We start from the raw sequence: 7,382 nt of genomic DNA, 5'->3' as shown, positions 1-7,382 counted from the left end.
AGGTAAATGGATAGGCTTGCTTGGGCTTAGTGAGCTATGCTCATTGAGCTCATGCACTGGTCATGGCCCGTGAAATTGGATCGTGACACAGAAGTTAGCTATACACATATACACACACGCAAACATTGAAGAGAAATCCTAAGAGAGATGTAAGAAGAGAGAAGTTGAGGTTGAAGATTGAATATCAAGGATACCAAAAATTTTATTTTCTTCTTCTTTAGCTTTTATTCTTGTTACTCTTGATGGCTAAACTTCATATGTTTTTTTCTACTTTTGCAATTATGTTTAGGTAAATTTCTTCTTCTAGGATTACAATTGAACTCACATGTAGTCTAAAATTTTTAATCTTTTTCTAGCTTATTTTCAATGGGATAGAATTGTTTTTTCCAATTTGTTCTTAATGCTTTTAATTGCCTAATCACCAATGAAATTGATTTAGAAACCTAAACTTAACTTGGGAAAGGGAGTTTAGTGTAGTTTAAAATTGGAATAGTATATTATCATATTTATTTGATTAAATGAATAAATTGATTTGTGCATAGGATAGGAATATACCTATATGCCTTATGTAGTCAATATTAGAGCTTGAACTTAAGGAGTCTATTCTAATTTCAGTTCACATAGGCATATAGTGTTTTGATTAAAGTAGATATTTTTATAAGAGACTTGAGAGAGTATTATAAATAATTGAGAACTCTAGGATAGCAATTCAAACCATTAGAATAAGTTAAGGAAGAGAGGTAAGATTTAAATGAAGTGTCAGGGATATTGTAATCATAAGCTTGTTTAATTTGATTTTTATTTAATTATATTCTTGCTTTTATTTTTAATCATTGGTTAATTAGTTTTGGTTAATTAATTTCTAGTTTAAGTAGATCTCTACTTTTGATTGTTTGGATAAAATTAAATTATTTGAATTTTAATACTTGGTAAAATTTTAGATCAATTCTTTGTGGGGTCGACACTCTATTTAGCATTGTATTATCTTTCCAATATGCATACTTACGTAGGTAAAATTTTAACTGTCAAGTTTTTGGCATCGTTGCCGAGGAATTGCTTTCTAGAATTCTTACTAATACTAATAATAAGCAAATTTAATCTTAATTCAAACCTTATTTTTTATTATTTACTCATTTAATTTTTATTTTTCTCGCTTTTAGGCATTTTTTGTCATTGTATGCAAAGAAGAAACTTAAATCTTGTTCCTTTTGATCTAGAAATAGAAAGAACTTTTGGAAGACTTCGAAAGGAAAATTTGCAAGTTCAAACTCTAAACCAAGCAATGGCTGAAGATAATAATAATAATCATTGTAACAATGCTGGCATTCAGATTCTTGAAGAAACCAAACTTTGTAGGATTATGTTGTCCCCCTCTTGCAAAGCATACACCAAAGCATTTGAAGACCTCTCATCAATGCAAACAATTTTGAGATCAAGCCTACTTACATTTAGATTATTTGCTCTTCTGCTCAGTTTGGTGGATTACTCAATGATGATCCTAATTCCCATCTAGTCAATTTCCTAGAAATCTTCGATACTTTCAAATATAATGGGGTGACTAATGATGCTATTAGATTGAGACTCTTTCCTTTTTCACTAAGCGATAAGGTAAAGAGTTGGTTGAATTCACTACCTGCTGGATCAATTACTACATGGGAGGATTGGGCTCACAAATTCTTGGCAAAATTTTTTCCACTTGCAAAGACTGCAAAGTTGATGAATAATATTACTTTTTTCACACAATTTGATAGTGAATCTTTATATGAGGCTTGGGAACAATTTAAGGATTTGCTTAAAAAATGTCCACACCATGGGTTTCCTTAATGGCTTTAAGTTCAAACATTCTATAATGGGCTGGTCAGTTCAATTAGATCTGTAATTGATGATACTGCTGGTGAGGCATTGATGGGTAAATATCCTGATGAAGCTTATAATTTGTTGGAAGAGATGGCATCCAATAATTACCAATAGCCTTTAGAAAGATCTAGTTCAAGAAAAAATGCTGGTGCTTATGAGATTGATACACTGATGCTTTGACTGCATAAGTAGTTGCGTTAACAAAAGGATTTAACACAATAGGAGTTAATGCTATCCAAACTTCCTTTATAACTTCTGATTTGTGTGGAGATAGTCATACCAGCGATCAATATCCATCCAATCCTGAAATAGTTCAGTTTGTTGGTACTTTCAACAGGCTGTAGAATAACCCATATTCTAACACCTATAATCTTGGTTGGAGGAACCACCTGAACTTTTCATGGAATAATAACCTAGGACCTGCAAATACAAGGCCAAACAATCATCTTGGCTTTCCACCACAAGCAAGACCTCTTATCCTTAAGAAATAGCCTATTATGGTGGAAATGTTCATGCAATTCATGACAAAGACTAAGGCCTTCATGACAGAAACTAAAGCCTACATGATAAAGAATGATGCCATCATTCAGAATCAAGCAGCATCAATTTGCAATCTTGAAACTCAAATAGGACAAATTGCCAACGCCATTAACAATAGACCCTAAAGTGCCTTGCCAAATGATACTCAAGCCAATCCCAAAGGTAAGGAACAATGTAATTCAATTACCCTTAAGAGTGGAAAAAAAGGTGAAGGGATGAAGGAAAAATCAATTGAGTCTTCAAAAGAGCATGAGGATGATGAAAAGGTAATTGTTGTGAACGAAGCTATGAAGTAAGATGGGAAAAATAACACTCAAGTGCTACCTCAAACAAATTATCCTCCACCACTGTTCCTATAAAGGTTGCATAAGCAAAAGCTTGATAAGCCATTTGAAAATTTTCTTAATATCTTCAAGAAGCTTCACATAAATATTCCTTTTGTTGAAGCTTTGGAAAAAATGCCAAGCTATGTAAAATTATTGAATGAAATCCTAACTGAAAATAAGAAACCAGAAGATTTTGAAACGGTTGCAATTACTGAGGAGTGTAATGCGATAATTCAAAACAAGATTCTACTAAAGCTTAAAGATCTAGGAAGTTTTTCTCTCCTTTGCACTATTGGTGATGTAAATTTTTTAAAACTTTATGCGATTTAGGGGTTGGTGTTTCAATTATGCCTTTGTCAATTGCTAAGAAAATTGGACTTGATGAGATACAATTTACAATAGTTTTTTTGCAATTAGTTGACTGAACAGTTAGGTACCTTGTAGAGATTATTGAGGATGTGCTAGTTAAAGTTAGGCATCTCTACATTCGGGTGGACTTCATTGTACTTGAGATGGAAGAGGACGTGGAAATTCCTTTGGTCTTGAGATGACTATTCTTGGCAACTGCAAGCACAATCATTAATATGAGGGAAGGAAAGATAACTTTTAAAGTTGGAGGGGAGGTAGTCAAGTTTAATATTTTCAATGCAATCAAGTATCCATATACAGATAGTTGCTATAAAGTCGATTTAGTTGATGAAGGAAATAGTAAGCTTATTTCCCCACTTATTAGTGAGCAAGCACCAATCTTTGAGTTTAAGCCACCACCTCCACATATTAAAACCAAGCAACCACAGAAGGAGCATACTCCACCACCATCTAATTGTCCTTTTAAGGTTGGACAACAAGTAGTGTTACTTTCTCGATTATACTTCAAGCTTTTTCCATGGAAACACAAAAAAAAGATGGTTCGGTCTTTTCAATGTGGTTAAAACTTATCCTTGTGAAATAATTGAGATTGCTAGTGAAGATCCGGGTATATTCATGATTAATGGGTTGAGGCTCAGGCCATATTTTGAGGATGAAGAATTGCGAAAGAAGGTGCTATGGTGAAGCTAGTAACTATAAACAAACGCTTCTTGGGAAGCAATCCAAGCTTTCTAACTTAATTTACTTACATTAATTTATTTTTTTCTTCATTATTATTTATTGTCATTAATTACTTATTTCTTTTAGTTTTCTTTTGCTAGTTTCCCAAAAAAAAAAAAAAAAGGCAAAAGCATTGCAACGTCGCAAAGGGAGCACCTCGGCATTTCGACATCTAAGAATGTCGTCTTGAAACAAGCTTTGGCGTAGCAGCACCCCAGATTTTAGCACTATGTGGGGGCAACAAGCCCTATGACGCTGCAACACCCATGGGGTGTGCAATGGTGCCCAAAAAATAAAAAAAAATAAAATAATAAGTTAAGAAAAACTACCCCTATTTATGGCTGCTTACATTCCTTTGCAGATGATCCACCCATTGTTGCTAGACTTGACGATGATGATGATAAGGAGAAGGATATCTAGATTGTTTTCCTTTTGTGCCTACTTTAAAAGGGGAGTTTTCATTTTCGTTTTTCTTTATTTTATTTTTATTGTTTTTTTTTAACATTGAGGACAATGTTTAGTTTTAAGTTTAAGGGGTGTCTTTATTTATTTATTGTTAAGTTGTTGGTCTTTATTTATCTTTATTTGCTTATCTTATTTTATTATTTTGGATATTTTGTTCGCTTTAATTTTTAGCTTTTATAATTAAAAAATTAAAAAAATGGAGATAAGTTGACACCTTGTTTATGATTTTTCCCTATCCTAGGATGATATTTTGATTATTTTATGATTTTAATTTTTGGGAAGAATATAGGTGTGATTTAAGTTTGTGTTGATATTTTTGTGATAGCTTCGTTATAAAATATGACTTTCAATAATTTGAGCATTATATTCTTTTACTTAGAATTGTTTTGTGATTTAGAGAAAATTTGTGTTAATAAAAGTATAGTAACGTTAAGAATTCTAGAATTTCTTTGATTCTCTCTTGAGATAAAATCTTAGAAAACACTTAGATAATAGATGATTTAGGTCATCTTTGGACCATTTGAGCCTTTTCAAGCCTACCTTGTTATATATTTATCCTTAGTAATCCCTTTTAAGCCTATTTTTCCTTTTCTTTGTAACCACATACTAGCTTAAGCCTTTTTATTTATTTCCAATTTTGAACTTTTCACCCTTAAGTATTTTTATTTTCTAGGAAATATTTGGAGCTTAAAATTAAATTGAGAGAGAATGGTGGATTGATGAAAAAAAAAGTGGAAAAGGTGAAAGATGCTAGAAATTTACCCTTTGTTCATAATTGTCATAAATAAGTTTAGGGGTATAAAAAAAGAAGAAAAAAACATGAAATAAAATGTGTTATAGAAAGAAAGGTTTACTTCAGGTTTGAGGGTGCTATAAAAAAAATTAAGCTCTTTATAAGTCCTAGATTGATTAAGTGCTTAGGGTGAATTTGAGCCTAAATATATCCTTTATCATACCTTGACCCTAGCCTTACATTACAGGAGTAATAAAGAGCTATAAATCCTTGAATAAGTGTGAACAACAAACTTATGGGATCATAGTACTAATCTTTGCTTATATTTGGCATAAACTGATAATTCTATTTTATAGAATTATTTTAGTCCAATTTTGTTAGTAAATATTAGCAAAGTCCTCAATTTTCAATTATAATTTATTTATTTTTAGTTGTTTTTATAATTAGTTTATTTTTAAGTGAGTTATTTTAATTTTATGTTATTCTTTTTAATTTAGTTATTATTTATTAGTTTTTATACTTTTTAAGAATAAAAGAATTGGGCTTAATTATGGAAAGTGAGATGTTGAAAGACCCGAAAGTTTGCTTGCATATGCTTCAGTGTTTTGGGCATAACTCGAGCTACAAAACTCCAAATGATGCGATTCTTAGACCATTAGAAAGCTAAGTGACAGAGCTACAACTTCATGAAAATCACTTTACCTAGTTCTGCTCGAAGATAGAGAAAATCTCATCAGAAAATGGTTGGACGTACTATGCCGGGAATAAAAAATTGTAAAGATTAACAATTGATTTTTTAGGCCTCTCATTACACTTTTAAGCTCAATTAAACCCTAGGTCAGCTTAAGGAACATTAGGTTAAGCTTATTAGCATAAATAGGATATGTTTAACAGCATGAGGGGAGACAAACTTTGGAGATTCAAAAAACTAGAAGTTGAGGCTAAAACTTGGAGATCAAGGCGGCAAATATTGTTTTGTTTTCTTCCTTGGCTTTTATTGTTCTTGTTACTTCCAATGGTTGAATTTTATACAATGTTATTTTATTTTGCAATTATGAGTAGCTAATTTTATTTTTTCGAGGATTGCAATTGAACTCACATGTAATCTAAGTTTTTAATCTCTTTCTTACTTATTTTTAATGGGATTTGAATTGTTTATTCCAATTTGTGCTTAATGCTTTTAATTGCTTGGCCACCAATTAAATTGATCTAGGAACCTAAACAAACTTGGAAAAGGGAGTTTAGAGTAGACTAAAATTGGGATAGCATATGATCATATTAATTGATTTGCGTATAGGATAGGGATATACCTATAGGCCATATGTAGCCAGATTAGAGCCTGAACTTAATGAGTCTGTTTTAATTTCAATTCACATAGGGATATAGTGTTTTGGTTAAAATAGATATTTTTATAAGATGAGTCGGGAGACCCTTATAAATAATTTAGGACTCTAGGTTAGCAATTCAACCCATTGAAATAAGTTAAGGAAGAGAGGTAAGATTTAGATGAAGTGTGAGGGATATTGTAATCCTAGGCTTGTTTGATTGATATTTTCTCAAGTTATTATTATTTTGATTTTCCTTGGTTTAATTTTAGTTAATCAATTAATTTTGAGTGTTTGGATAAGGTTAGTTTGTTCTAATTTTAGTACTTAGTAAAATTTTAGATCAATTCCCTGTGGGATCGATACTCTACTTGCTTATATACTTTCTATTCGATAGGTATACTTGTGTAGTGGAATTTTAACTGACAAGTTTTTGGTGCCATTGCAGGGGAATTGTTTCTAGAATTTTGACTAATACTAATACCAAGCAATTTAGTACTAATACCAAGCAATTTAGTCTTACTTCAAATTTTATTTTTCTTGTTTTAATTTTATATTTTGTTTGCTTGCAGATATCTTTGGTCATTGTATCCAAAGAAGAGACAACTTGAATCTTGTTCCTTTTGATCTTAAGATAGAAAGAACTTTCAGAAGATGTTGAAGGGAGAATTTGCAAGTTGCAGCTTTAAATCAGACAATGGCTGAGGATAACAATAATAATTGCAATAATGCCATTAATCTAGTTCTCGAAGCAAATAGAGCACTACGAGATTATGTTGTTCCTTTGTTGCAAGGTTTGCACCAAAGCATTAGGAGACCCTCCATCAATGCAAATAATTTTGAAATTAAACCAGCTTACATTCAGATGATCCAGTCTTCAATCTAGTTTGGTGGGTTCCCCAGTGATGATCCAAATTCTCATTTAGTAAATTTCTTGGAGATTTGTGATACCTTTAAATACAATGGTGTAATTGACGATGCTATTAGATTGAGACTGTTTCTATTTTCTCTGAGGGATAAAGCGAAAAATTGGCTTAATTCAGTGCC

At 31.7% G+C, this 7,382-nt stretch overlaps 1 non-coding gene across 1 annotated transcript; it reads right to left on the bottom strand.

The window, feature by feature from the left end:
• Positions 1-1,710: 1,710 nt before the first annotated feature.
• Positions 1,711-1,817, bottom strand: LOC148763089 (small nucleolar RNA R71). The gene has a single exon (XR_016026101.1). It is a non-coding gene; the product is annotated as a small nucleolar RNA R71 (small nucleolar RNA).
• Positions 1,818-7,382: the final 5,565 nt, after the last annotated feature.

This window comes from Theobroma cacao, chromosome 4, assembly GCF_053813885.1.
Source record: "Theobroma cacao isolate CCN51 chromosome 4, ASM5381388v1, whole genome shotgun sequence".
NCBI lineage: Eukaryota > Viridiplantae > Streptophyta > Magnoliopsida > Malvales > Malvaceae > Theobroma > Theobroma cacao.
The sequence above is the reverse complement of the archived record's forward strand: the minus strand, read 5'-3'. Positions and strand labels throughout refer to the sequence as shown.